The sequence below is a fragment of the Phocoena sinus genome, chromosome X, assembly GCF_008692025.1.
Source record: "Phocoena sinus isolate mPhoSin1 chromosome X, mPhoSin1.pri, whole genome shotgun sequence".
NCBI lineage: Eukaryota > Metazoa > Chordata > Mammalia > Artiodactyla > Phocoenidae > Phocoena > Phocoena sinus.
Window position 1 is genome coordinate 24,414,548 of NC_045784.1, and position 12,466 is coordinate 24,427,013.

At 35.9% G+C, this 12,466-nt stretch overlaps 1 long non-coding RNA gene across 1 annotated transcript in view; it reads left to right on the top strand.

Moving 5' to 3' along the window:
- The window catches only part of LOC116747763, a 145,200-nt gene that overhangs the window by 63,208 nt on the left and 69,526 nt on the right, over positions 1 to 12,466 (top strand). Inside the window, exon 2 of the long non-coding RNA XR_004348109.1 lies at positions 6,092 to 6,230. This is a non-coding gene — a long non-coding RNA (uncharacterized LOC116747763). The remainder of the gene's footprint in view (positions 1 to 6,091; positions 6,231 to 12,466) is intronic.

Consider the following 12,466-nt stretch of genomic DNA (forward strand, 5'->3'; position numbering starts at 1 on the left):
CACATTCCCATAAACGTATTTGGTCTTCTACAATGCAGTGCACATGGTGCATTTCTGCTCCCCCTGCTCTTGTCTTTCCCTTCTTTTGCTGTGCATAGGTGTATCCACTAGTTATGTCTATGTCTCAGGCTACTTAGCCTCTAAGAGGGTACTGCTCCCATGTTTCCCACTTCTGATGAAGGGATGGGAAAGTGCGTGATACTACAGAGTACAGAGAATTGCTCCTCTCCCCTGACTCCATTAAAGGTTTTTACTGGATCAAGCTGCGTCTCGATCATCTCTTCCCTAATGCTGAGTTCTCTCTTAGAACCTCAGATCCTCATCCACGTAGATGTCTATTGATCCATGGCTATTGATCCCTGGCTGCTAGTTCATCAGACAAGTCTTAACATTGGTAGCTATAGGCCAGTTTCAAGCTTTATGCCTTAGGTTATGTTTCCTGGAATTGATTCTGCCGTGGAGCTTTGCTGGCAAGACATCGATTGTGGAATGCTCTTAGAATCACTACCTGAAGTGGTAGTGCGGATACCCTCAAGGGGCAGAAGGAGAAGATAAACTGCATTGTCACTGGAGAAGCCTCCTCACCACCCTTGGGGAGCTCTGGAGCTGGGATGGCCCTTTAGTGTTGTTCAAATGGTGCGTAGATCAGTCATTGAATGCCCCAGCTGTAACCTTAGGTGAAGTATTTCTCTTTGAGCAAAGGGAGGGTCTCTACTATAAGCTGCCATCAGGTAACTCCCAAGAGCAGGAAGAATGAGTGCTTCAGTCCTGAAGGGGGGAGCTGAGTGGCGCCTCACACCATCTAGAGCACCATCTCAATTATTTATGCCACTGACCAAAATTTGGTCTTTGAAGTTGTAAGACCATCTCAGAAATACTCCCTTTTGTTTGGTTGTGGATAGATTATTTTTTCTATTTGCTTTTTTTTTCTTAATTTTTTTTTAACTTTCTATTTTTTATTGATTTCTGGGAAGATATTTATTTATTTTATTTGGTTGTGCCGTGTCTTAGTTGCGGCAGGCAGGCTTCTCAGTTGCGGCTCACTACCTCCTTATTTGTGGCAGTCGGACTCCTTAGGTGTGGCATGCGAAATCTTAGTTACGGCATGCATGTGGAATCTAGTTCCCTGGCCAGGAATCGAACCCGGGCCCCCTGCATTGGGAGCGTGGAGTCTTAACTGCTGCGCCACGTTCCACCAGGGAAGTCCCTCTATTTGCTTTTAAAATACACATTCACACACACACACAGCAGTTACTATTAGGTTTCTAATGCATAAGGCCCTTTTACTCTGCCTGCTCTAAGTATAGTGTGTTTCATTTGTTTTCAGAAGGTTACAAAATATCCTGGCTTCAGGCAAGTGAAAATATTATCTTCTGAGATGAGTGTTTTCTGGAAGATTATCTCTAACTCACACATGCTTCCCTACATGCTTGGTTCCTTTCTTACAGAAGAGCTATTTCCCTGGGATCAGATACATATTAGAAAATGTTATCTCACTAAGGCCACTGAATGTAAATAACAAAACTCCCAACAGAAAGAGTTCTAAATAAGCTTTTTGGGTGATTATTTCTAATAATTCAAAAGACTTATTGCCCAGATAATAAGCAATGCACGGAGTACTATAGATGTTGTAGGAACACTAAGTATCTCTAGCATATTTACTGTATTAGACAAAGTCCATTCTGTTTAATTTGTTGATAAGTGTGTCTGGATCTCCTCCTGAAAATGTCTTAGAAATATATAAATGAAAAGTTGTTTGCTTACAAGGATGTCTCCAGGGTGACTTTGTAGTACACAGTTTCTTTTTGACACTCTCTCACTCTCATTTTCCCATGACTTCCACCAGCATGCCAAAACCCGCACCCCATTGTTCTATCTCTGTCCCTTGGCTCTCTTTCCATTCCTCAGAGCTGTAGGTCTCAGCTCTAGTGATGAAATCAAACACTTTGACTTTAAGGTGGGAACAGTTTATTTAATCCTTCTAAATATTTGCATATGAAAACATGAAACTCTTGGTGAAATTCAGGGCTGTGGGGCAACAGTGAAAAAAGTATCTCTAAAAGTTTGGTTGCGAGGAGCGGGCCATTTCCTCTGCCCCTTAAAAGGCCCTATTTAGGTAATTTCTACTCATACACAATTGGCCTGCTAATTTCTGATTAAGAGCAGGCTTAGTGTGTGATATAGGGCACTGGATATGTAGAAATACTGACTTTGGAGATGTAGTGAAAGGAAAATTGCTACTTAAACCTGTGAGGGTTTAGAAAGATGCTGGCACTCAAAGAATTAACCATTGATCAACCTTATCATTTGGTTAGGTATGTAAAATTTGAGTTTTAAACTGTAAATCAAATTATAATGGGGTGTACTTTTTTTGTGAGCTGAGAGCTGAGACAGCTATCTAAATACTCAAGTACTTTATAAGGAATTTAGTCCCATTCAGTTGTATGTTTCGCTTTCTGAAGTTTTTATAGCTCTAGAAAGCCATGAGGAAGAAGACCAAATAAATATTTTGTTGATGATACAATGAAAGGAAAAGGTACATCAACCCTGTTTTGGTTGACTAATGCCGGAGCTGTTCATCACCATGCAACTGTTTTTCATATCAGTTTTAAGTTATTTAGTAATTATTATTTAGTAATTCCCTTTAATGTAAATGTATATGTTGAATGTGGTGGCAGGGACTTCCCTGGTGGTGCAGTGGTTAATAATCTGCCTACCAATGCAGGGGACACGGGTTTGAGCCCTGGTCCAGGAAGATCCCACATGCCACGGAGCAACCAAGCCCGTGTGCCACAACTACTGAGCCTGTGCTCTAGAGCTCGTGAGCCACACTATTGAGCACGTGTGCCACAACTACTGAAGCCCGCACGCTTAGAGCCCGTGCTCTGCAATAAGAGAAACCACCACAATGAGAAGCCCATGCTTGCCGCAACGAGAGAAAGCCCGTACACAGCAACGAAGACCCAACACAGCCAAAAATAAATAAATAAATAAAAATAAATAGATTTATAAAAAAAAAGAGGACTCTAAGTCTGGAATAAATTATGATAGGAAAATCATGAAAATCTTTTAAAAAATGTGGTTGCAGATAACCTTAGAATCCTTTTTATTTTTAACTTTTTGCAAATTGGAACCAACTGTAAGTTAATGCTTAATATATTGAAGCCACACTGGTGGTTACCTTGAAACTATAGGTTATGTCAGGCAACTTAATCCTGTAGTATTCAAGTTTTTTTAAAAAATTATTTTGTAAATAATAATTTTCCCCTGAGTAAAACAATGAGAAGCACTAAAGTCACCACAAATAATGACAGTGACTCATTGCAAGGCAGGCTTTCCTTGTCAATCTAGGTCAAAGTGAAATAGTGGCTCTACTTTCCAGAATATGCTGCCATGACTGGGGGTAAAATCTGTAGACGCTTTTTTTAGCTGTTCAGCTGGAAGTTACGCAGGTAAAATGACTATCTGTCTGTGTGTGTGTGTGTGTGTGTGTGTATATATATGTATATATGGCATGACGGTGACAATATTATGAGACATTGCTGGTTAAGACAGTGTTCCTGGAGGTCAACTAGCTTTGTAACTTTGGGCAATTAGCATTAGGTATTATTTATATGTATATATATAATTTTACATATTATACACATATAAAATCTAATATATATTTAGACATATATATTCATATTGTATAATTTACATATAAATATATAATTTATATATTTGTACATACATATATATTGCTTAAATATATATGACCACATGTTTATACTTTACCTATGTTTTATTTAGGTTTTATCTAATATAACCTAAGTTATATATGTATTAAAATACAATTACATATTTACTTAGGTTTCTTAGATTATTTTATTTGATTATGTCTTATCCAATGATGAAGTTATATGAATTGCATTTGCTACTGTTGTGATATATTTCTTATGGCACAGCTTTTAGTGCTTTGATAAATGATATTATATACTTTCAACCACTTTTAATTATCCCTAATAACCCCAAAAGGTTTAAAAGTGTTTTCAGCCCTATTCAAAGTGGCTTGTTGCCTATTAAAGGCTGAGTGCCTCTGGCTGAGAGGCCTCTTGGCTGCTAACATGGGTAATTATAGACATTCCTAAGGCTATTAAATTCATAAGGCTATTAAAATATCTAATGTTTCTTAGTTTTGATTATAAGACACCTGAAATTGCCTGGCTGGATTAAGAGTGTTTTGTATTAAGCATTTAGGTCATAAGATCTCTAGACCAAGTCTTATCTATGTTCTATGATGTAAAACTACATTTCTGCTACTCCAAAAACATTAGCTAATACCTACTTTTTGAAGACTTAATGTGTCTTCCCATGCTGTAGTTGAGCTCCTTATTTATGCAGCATTCCTACAGACAATGAGGAATTAAATCTTGTACTTATATTGCATTACTTGTGGAATTCTTTATTGGGGGTAAAATTGAATACACATACACAGGGCGTTGCTGTTTGTGTATCACACTGATTTATGCAAATATAAATACATAAAGCTCTAGATAATTTTTTAAACTCTAAGTGACCTTAGAGGTAATCTTGACCAGACCTCTTAATTTTTTAGTTGATAAGCTGAGGCAGATAGAGTTAAAATGATTTATACTGTCACACACCAGGTTATTGGCAATATTGAAGCTATGTGGAACTATAGCTGCCAATTCTCAATAGAGAATAATAGACCATTATGTTAATATAATCCACTCTTTGTAAAATAGCGATCTCACCCACTTTTATTTTCTCCTAAGTAAATTTATTACAATGGATGATTCAGTTGTTTGCATGAATAAACCTGATGTTTGTTATTCAGACAGAATACAAATAAAAATTAATAATAATTAGTTTCTGACAGTTTCATCCTGTCAAATTGCCTGAATCTATTTTAGAGCACATGTAGTTTTTAAAGCATTTTAATCATTTCTCTTAAATCCTTTTAAAGCATTTAAATCAAATATATTATTTTATAGATTATTAAAATCTATACATGGAAGTTTCAGGAAGAAAATAATTTGGTATAAAATAGGGATGCATCCTCCATTACCTTTTTTTAGGTAAGGGCTTGAAGATGACTGGGTCCTTAGCCTAAATTACAGATATAATTGGAGAGAAGTCAATCAGATTTTATGTACTGGAAAATTCTAACATCAGACAGCTTTTTGAGGATAACTACTTCACTGAAACTCAGTTTCTTCACCAGTGAAATGGGGATAATGCTACATCAAGTTTCTATTTTATGAATATTAACTGAAATAATGATTGTAAAGTATGTCACAGAAAATACCCAACACAAGAAGGTGGTGTGGCATTTATTTATTTACCACAGGCCTCTATAAGTAGTTCTCAGATCCTATAAGAAATAATCCTTGACTTTTAGAGACCCAGATTTAAATGGACACCAGATACCAAAGAGCACCAGGAATGTGTATCAGTCAAAAGTTTCTGGTAGGGGCTTCCCTGGTGGTTGAGAGTCCGCCTGCCAATTCAGGGGACACGGGTTCGTGCCCCGGTCTGGGAAGATCCCACATGCCGCGGAGTGGCTGGGCCCGTGAGCCATGGCCGCTGAGCCTGCGCGTCTGGAGCCTGTGCTCCACAACGGGAGAGGCCACAACAGTGAGAGGCACGCGTACTACAAAAAAAAAAAAAAAAGCACAGTGAGATACCACTATATACTTACCATGGTGTGGGAAAAAATGACAATACAGAATGTTAGAAAACGTGTGAAGAAATTGTAATTCTTGACCATAGTTGATGGGATTGTAAATTGGTTCAACCACTTTAGAAAAGTGTTTTCCAGTGTCTGTTAAAGCTGAAAATGTGTACCCAAGATAAATGAATATATATGACCATTAACATATATGAAGCCTGAATGCAACATATTTAAGAAAAAGGTGATTTACTTTTAAGGTACTATTATGAAAGTAGTATATCTAGTAAGAGGCAATTTTAATTCAACTGTCACATTCCTGGCTTTTCTTTGTTTAATGTCCTAGTATTATGGTTATCAAATGATTGGCATAAACTACGTTTTACTAAATTTTATTCACCTATTTTTTTATATTTCTAGACCTTCAAAGCTATGATCCTGATTTCTGCAACTTAAAAGAACAATCTTAAAAATTGATGAACTTGAGCAACACAAACAGATGGGCATGGAAGAGTTAAATACTGACACTCAGCAAAGCAAAAAGGAGATGAAGCTGCAGGTGAGTTGTCACTGAGAGAAGAATTTTTAGGGCTTACAAAATGAGAAGACGCACAAGGTGACTCAGAGAGGTCCATGTCACCTGGTGAAAGAAGCCAGGCAATATTATAAGAGGCTGCATCTCCTTGGTACCATTAAGAGGCCAGTTGTAGGTTAAGAAATCTAAGTTTTTAAGCATACTGGGAGAAGGTCCATAATTTGCAGTATACATTCATGTTCCCAGGGGTTATAATACTGATGTATAAAATCAGAATTCTAACATATTAGCTTTAAATATCATCACAGAAATTGAAGTGCTCAAACATGCCAAGGGAAGCCAAATTATTGGCTAGATTGATTGAAACCAAACAAAGGAACTTCATATATATCTGATGTTTAATGGCTCAAGCTAATTAAACCCAGATACATACAACTTAAAATTGTAAAAACCTTGTCAATGGGATAGAATCCTTAATTTCCGTGGGTAATTCTTTCCCCTCCGTGGTGCTTGAATGTGTACTACCGATGAATTCTTCAGTATCTTTCTCTCACTGTCTCTCATTCTCATTTTATACTTTCATGTCTAACTAAATCCCATTTGGATTGACTCTCTTTAAATACATTAATATATTGAATCATGTTAAAGTCAAATTTTGCAAGCTGGTTGTCTCTCTTTGAGGTTACTGGCCTGACCAATTTTATATTGATGTTGAAAACCATATTTGTCTATTTTTCAAATTTTTAAGGAAAACACACCCTCATGTACTGAGTGCACTAAGTAAACACATAAACAAGGACCCCTAAAATTTGAATGTTTTTTTTCCCTCTTAACAACAGGTCGGTCTGTAAAATTCATCCTATAGAAGGGGTCAGGGGAGGTATTTTGAAGCAGGTAGGCATTTCTTGAAGAGTTAAATTCATATGTGAATTAATATATTCAATATTTCATCAGTAAACATTCTTGTAAGAGTATTATGTCCTAGGCATTAGGAACATGGGAATGCAGAGTTTGAGGCATGGTCTTTCTCAGTGCTCACAATCTATAGGAGGAACAGGAAAGTAATCACATGTTCCAAGTTTACTGACTATCTAGTAAGAGATAAATTCAATTTCATGTAATAAATATTAAAATAGAAATGAACAGGTATATACAGGAGCATAAAGAAGTTAGATTCCTTATTCTAGCCCATGGATGGAGGATGGGAAAAGTGTTCAAATGCATAAAAATGGAAAACTCAAAGATTTAGGAAAGAGAAAGAGGAAGGATGTTTGATGGAGTAATTTCTCTAAGCAGACCAAGCTGAAAGTTTATTTAATAAATGACTGGGGTGGAGTTGGGGATGTAGATAATAGTGGATGTCTACACAGAATTTGTAGGTCAGTGGTGAAGATCTTAAGGGGTTGGGGAATTTTTCTGCCTGGTGGTTTCCGTTATTTTTGTAAAACAGGGGAGGTAATTTGCTGTAAGTGAAAGGAAGCTGTAATTGGGGAACAGAGGAGAGCCCAGGTGAATTTGAGGACAGGGATTATGGCATAATCAACATAAAGAATTGAGTGTGCTTCTCCAGCAACCATCAGTGGTCCAAGTATAGAGAGGGGAAATGTCAAGTTGTCCAAGGTTGGAATTGTACAAGTTATGGATGATGGAAGAACAAGGGGAAAGAGAGTGATGGCAATGATGGATCACATGATAGATGATAGATAGGAAAGAAGAATTAAATTAGAAAGCAGTTAATAGATTGGAGGAAATTGTGTGTGTGTATCTGTCTGTATGTGTGTTGAGGGGGGAAAGATGAAGAGACTAGAGGGCATAATGAGCTGGAAGAATGGTGTCTACATTTAAATGAATCTCAGCAGTTATAAATAGGAATAGAAATAACTAGATCACTAGAAAATATTTACAGCATTCTGCAGTTAAAAGATAACTTTGTAAAATTGCAGACATAGAGACTGGAGACAGTAAGAGTAGATCATTTGTGATACATTGAAGTCAGGGGTCCAACGTGGCCCAGTAATAATCAGCATGGGACTCAAAAGTACATAAATGGATAATGCTGGATTAGAAAGATTTAAAACAATTTCAAGAATTTCAACAGTCATCTAGAGAGAAGGGTTATGAATTACTGTGGAGCACTACAGCTGAGCCACCCTGGGATTCAGAGTCAAGCTGTCTATAAAACTAGTGGGCCATGAACCCTTCTCCCTGTATCCAGCTTCTATTTGTAATAGATTTTGTCCATGAGAATTTCATTTTCTGGAAGAAAGGGGGGAAAAATGGACAGTCTTCACACTTCTGGAAGAATATAAAAGAATATAATGTGACTCCAATGATCATATTTAATACCTTGAGGATTTTGTAATTTTATGAGAGGAGACAACCCTGGGAGGAAGGAGATGGACCACCGAGTAGAACCTTAGGAGGAAACAGATAACCTTAGCAAGTCTGGAGTGGCAGTAGCTGTGTCAGTTGGCCCTGACTTAATTTTTAATTTTACCAGTTAGGTGATATCCACTGGAGAGGAATAAAAGGCTTGTTGGAGGGTGAACTTTTAAGAGGGTGGATGTCCTGCTAAACACAAATTGGTGATCACTGTTTTGTATTTAATTTTTAACAATTCCCCCTTTTGGTCATTCAGCAAGCTGAGAGTGTAACCAACTAGTATTGTGTTACTCTCAGTTACCACTGTTGATGTAGCTATGCTGAAAAATCACATATTCAGTGCTTCCGCTAGTTGAGTAGTCAGGATGGAGGGCCATGTGATTGCTGTTACTGACAGTTGCATCCTCACCAGGGACATGGACGGTCAAATCATTGAGTTCCTCAAGTTGTCTAATCTTGATGGCTGTCATTTGATGTGTGAGTGGCTGCCAAAAGGCATTTAAAACCTTTGAGAGGATACAACACACCAGAATGGTTCCTACGATGACTATAAGGAAAATAATAGCCAAGGATTGAAAAATTCCCCAGAGCAGATATTCACAGGAGCCAAGATTTAAGCAACTGAATGAATCAAATTACTGGTAACATGATTCCAGGACATATAAGATTTTTAGGAATTTCATATAATTTCTGAATTACTTATTTTAATGATATATATCACATATAAACTTGCTCTAAGAATATTAAATGTTACTTTTTATTTGGCAGTGTTTCCCCTCCACATTAACATAACAAATAAGCCTAAATAAATAACATTTCTCTTTTCATAAGGAAAAAGAGCATCTCTTTTGAGATCTCCCAGGGACCCTCTGGAAAATCCCAAAGTTAGTTAGTTCAAGGTCAGAAAGACTTCATTCAGAATTTGATTTGGGGAATTTTGCTCGAAATGTCACAAGTTTTAAAACACTTGATCAAGCAGGATCACAGGTCACTGGGAAGCTGTACTTAGTTATCCAGTCAACCATAGTGACAACTAAAGAATTCCAAAGGTAAATACAGAAAGTTACATAGTTGTATTTAAAAAACCTTTGCTCTTTTAATATTGAGAAGACTTTTCGTAAATAATCAAATATCTGATGAAGATGACATGGATCACAGGAATTATTTTCTAAGACACAGAATCTTTGTTTTCCAAGCAATTTACAGCAAAGGTAAAGAAAAACCTTTTATAATCTTTTATTAAGACCAGACTGATAATCTAAGAAATTTTGTGATTTTAACCAAGAGGAAATTAAACTCTGCTTTTGTATTAGTACATTATTGAGTTCATTTAAAAAACCCTTATAAATTTATTCAATTTAGCCAGCTATGTCATAATAACATAAAATTTCTTTTCCTCAAACCTGCAACTTTCTACATACATTGAGGTTTTGTCTTATTCTTTTTCCTTTCTTATTCTGGAACAACCTGTCATTTTATTTAGACAACTTTACTGTCTTTTTCCTTAACAAAACACATCCTGTATTTCTTGCATACTCTTCATATAAAACTATATCTCATTTTATTCTCATATTTTGTATATACAAAGTTGTTTTCCTTTAGCCTTATCATTTTTATATATTGATTATAAAATTTAACTATCAGTAACCTTTACTTTCCAGGGAAAATTAGGAAGCAGGCAGTTATGAACTGTCTATCATATATTAACATCAGTAATAGGTTAACAAATTTATAAATACATAATTATAAACTTTAAAATTTTTAGAGACTTGTTTTTCATAGCACAGTTTTTCAGTGTGGCAAAAGACATTTATTAATAGACTCTAGTATATTTTGTCTCTGTAAAAATTAAAAAGCCAAAAATAGATAAATTTAAACTTATGTTTAGCAATCAATGTCTCGCTATATTATTTGGAAAGGATTTAAATTTGCCATGAATACCCATTATGTAGTTTAATTTGGTATAAACTTCTATTTACATTTATTTAAATTACTCGTTTTTAACAGTTATGCTTAGTTTAGACATCAAATAGCTAACCATCATCTTAAGTTATTTTTCTTGTTGACAAATTCTGTAACATGGAGATAGCATGAGCTTATTTGACTGATAAACCCAGGTAGAAAAAGTTGTATGTTTGCATTACATTTAATATTGACAGTTCTGAAAACATGGCTGTATTTATTAACCCAACAAACTTAAACTACTTTTATTTATCAAAGGTGATCCCAATCATGTGATTATCCCAATTAAGTAGGACACTTTTTTTTTCTTGTCTTAAACTCTTAGTGAGGTAACATGTGTCCATGGACTGAAAAGCCAACTCTGTGGCAGACATAGGTTGTGGCATCTGCAATCCTTAACTCATAATTGCCCTGACTTTTGATCATTCTATTTGGTACTTTAGTACTATTAAGCAACTCATTCAGTGAAACGTGAAAGAGGTACTATAAAGAAATTAAACACATTTTTTCTTTCTACTTCCTCAATTTAATATTTTCTTTCCTTCTTCTGCTAGATTGATGTGACTTTAATGTATAATTTGCCCTTCATTTAAAAAAATTTTTATATTGGATATAGTTGATTAACAATGTTGTGTTAGTTTCAGATGTACAGCAAAGTGATTCAGTTAGACATATACATGTGTATGTTATTTTCAAGTTCTTTTCCCATTTAGGTTATTACAGAATATTAAGCAGAGTTCCCCGTTGCTATACAGTAGGTCCTTGTTATCTGTTTTAAATAAAGCAGTGTGTGTATGTCAATCCCAACCTCCCAATCTATCCAGCCTCCCCACCCTTCACCCCCGTAACCATAAGTTCGTTCTCTAAGTCTATGAGTCTGTTTCTGTTGTGTAAATAAGTTCACTTGTATCATTTTATTTAAGATTCCGCGTAAAAGCGATACCATATGATATTTGTCTTCTCTGTCTGACTTTACTTAGTATGATAATCTCCATGTCCATCCATGTTGCTGCAAATGGCATTATTTCATTCTTTTTAATGGCTGAGTAATATTCTATTATATATATGTGCCACATCTTCTTTATCTGTTCATGTGTGGATGGACACTTAAGTTGCTTCCATGTCCTGGCTGTTGTAAACAGCAGAGCAATGAGTATTGGAATGCATGTATACTTTCAAACCATGGGTTTCTCTGGATATATGCCCAGTAGTGGGATTGCTGGGTCATATGGTAGTTCTATTTTTAGTTTTTTAAGGAACCTCCATACTGTTCTCCATAGTGGCTGTATCATTTTACATTCCCACCAACAGTGCAAGAGGGTTCCCTGTTCTCCACACCCTCTCCAGCATTTATTGTTCATAGATTTTTTGATGATAGCAATTCTGACCAGTGTGAGGTGATACCTCACTGTAGTTTTGAGTTGCATTTCTCTAATGATTAGTGATGTTGACCATCCTTTCATGTGTTTGTTGGCAATCTATATATGTTCTTTGAAGGAATGTCTATTTATATATTCTGCCCATTTTGGATTGGGTTGTTTGTTTTTTTGATATTGAGCTGCATGAGCTGCGTGTATATTTTGGAGATTAATCCTTGTCAGTTGCTTCATTTGCAAATATTTTCTCACATTCTGAGGGTTGTCTTTTCATCTTGCTTATGGTTTCCTTTGCTGCGCAAAAGCTTTTAAGTTTCATTAGGTTCCTTTTTTTTACTTTTGTTTTTATTTCCATTTCTCTAGGAGGTGGGTCAAAAAAGATTCTTGCTGTGATTTATATCAAAGAGTGTTCTGCCTATGTTTTCCTCAAAGAGTTTTATAGTGTCTGGCCTTACATTTAGGTCTTTAATGCATTTTGAGCTTATTTTTGTGTATGGTGTTAGAAAGTGTTCTAATTTCATTCTTCTACATGTAGCTGTA